This window comes from Schistocerca piceifrons, chromosome 6, assembly GCF_021461385.2.
Source record: "Schistocerca piceifrons isolate TAMUIC-IGC-003096 chromosome 6, iqSchPice1.1, whole genome shotgun sequence".
NCBI classification, from domain to species: Eukaryota; Metazoa; Arthropoda; class Insecta; order Orthoptera; family Acrididae; genus Schistocerca; species Schistocerca piceifrons.
Window position 1 is genome coordinate 430,486,007 of NC_060143.1, and position 2,606 is coordinate 430,488,612.

Below are 2,606 nucleotides of genomic sequence, written 5' to 3' on the forward strand. Positions count from 1 at the left end.
GTTACTAAGGCGTTGACCCACCTCTGGTCTCCACGTATGCAGTCAAGCAGTTATTTGGCTTGGCACTGAATGACAGGAAGTTAGATGTCCTGAGGCATATCGTGCCAAATTCTGTCCAATTGGCACGTTGTATGGTCAAAATCCAAATTATCCCCCAGTCAATGAGATTACAGGCCCAAGACGTGTCTGAAGACGCCTCGGACAGCAGTGGGATACCAGCCTGACTTGCGCCCGCCATACGGCCTGACAGCCAGAAGTGATGGTCTGGAGTGTCATTTCTTTTCATAGAAGGACCCCTATGATTGTCATCAGCAGCACGCTTAGAGCTCAGCGGTACATTGTGGATATTCTACGCTCCGTTTTGTTGCCCTTCATGGCAAGCCATCCTTGGCTTACATTTCAGCAAAATAATCTGCCCACACTTGGTGAGAGTACTGCTTGTCTTTATGCTTGCCAAACCAATACTTTGGCCAGCAAGGTCGTCGGGTCTCTCCCAACTGAGAAGGCTCGGAGCATTATTGCCACAGCCCTCCAATCATATCTGGATTTTCACGATCTAACCCACCAGCTGAACATAATTTGGCACGATATCCCTCAGGAGGACATCCACCAACTCTGACAGTCAATACCAAACGGAATAACTACTTGCATAAGTGCCAGAGGTGGACTAAGGCGTTACTGGCCTGCTCGGTGTGTGAAGCCTCTTCTCTTGAATAAATCATGCTATGTTTCATGAAATTGTAATCATTTGTTTGTCTGTACATATACATCACATCTACCCATTCGGATAATTTCACCGTGGTGGCCGGCCGCTGTGGACGAGCGGTTCTAGGTGCTTCAGTCTGGAACCGCGCTATTGCTACGATCGCAGGTTCGAATCCTGCCTCGGGCATGGATGTGTGTGATGTCCTTAGGTTAGTTGGGTTTAAGTAGTTCTAAGTTCTAGGGGACTGATGACCTCAGATGTTAAGTCCCATAGTGCTTGGAGACATTTGAACCATCTTCGTGGTGCGTCATTTTCTTGTATTAGAGTGTACGTTGTCGAAAAATGGGAACAATGGGCTGGCCGGTTAAGTAGTCCAAATTCAGGTGAGCTCAGGAGAGTTTTGCAAGACTAGGAAAACCGCTATCTTTTTTAAAATATTACGGTGGTTATTCTCCAAATATACTTTTGGCATCCTCTCGTGTATGTCGGTGATCTGATGACCTGCGTAGCGTAAATGCGCACTTAGTGCTGATCATGAATTCTCGCAATTGTTATGCTTTTAAAACCGAGTTGAAAAATTTATGTCTGTCGTCTATGCGATATGGTTGCGTCCACGAATTTCACTGATGATTTCTGTTCCACTTGTTTATATTTTTAAAGAGTTGGTGCCTATTGCCCCAGTCTCCATTCGGCGGTCCACGTTGTGGTGAACCGTAGTGAGTTTGTAGAAAATGCACTGGTCCTCTGACCGCGGTTCACCAAACAAAAACAAGAATGGCTCTGCATCGTCCATATCACGACGTGCCACTATAATGTTTCTTGGGACTCGTATAGGCAGTTTCGTTTGGCAGATTCGTATGAGTTCCTTTGCTTCAAAGGTTGTGTCCGAAAATCGATTTCTCTTCAAAATTTCATTGAAGTATTGCGGAAGACTTCGAAATTATGAAACAGCTTAAGGTTTCATCATTAAAATGACCTGTTTGACAATTTTCTGTTCTCCTTCGCCCAGAATTCGTGCAGAAACGCTTCTTACAGTTCTCCAAATCTTTTGCACTTCGGCTGGATCACGCACGTAGTCGCTGCGGGTTTTTCGCGTAAGTGCGCGTAAATAAAATTGGTGTTTAACCCCCGCATCAGGATCTAGGCATACCTTCTTTGAACTGATCAATCGAAATTTGCGAATGTAGACTATGCGATCTGTCCGGAAACAGTACGAATTTTTGAACTGAGATGAAATATTTCGTATTTCATCCTCGTCCACGTCCCGATATTTTATTCCTACGGTTACTGCTGCATCCATGTTCATTGGAAGTGGTACCGGACCACCGCAAATAAGACTGAGCTTGTCTCTTAATTCCTGCAAATCTTGTTGCACTTTGTGACTGTTTCCATCGATCATTAATGTTTTTTCCACTCGCGTACTGTTCATTGAACCTCTGTCTCTTTGACCACGCTTAAATAATTCGACCATCGCTGACTGATTGCGACGGTTAATGTTTGCCTGAATTGAAAGAGTAATTTTGTATGTTCCTGAGCTTTTAAATCAGCAGGAACAGTCCTATCTTAAATCGTATCACTGTGTGACGAGAAGTAAATTAAAATGATCTCTAAAGCCTATTTCTTTTCTCCATAATATCTTCCATCCTCTCAGTTAAAAATATGGCCTGCCTATACTTCAATTACAATTACTTGCTATTACTCTGACACTATATTGTGGCAACAGGCTGAGAGCATAAACAAATGAGGACTTTTCACTTGCCACCTTGAAAAAGGTAAACCTCCTCTGCCAGAATTGTTTCCTTTGAGAAAAAAAGTCTTATGTTCTGCGAAATGTTTTGTCTTCTTATATAGAAATAAGAGAGTCTGTTTGTTTTCCTAATTGTTTACAGTCGAGGCTGAC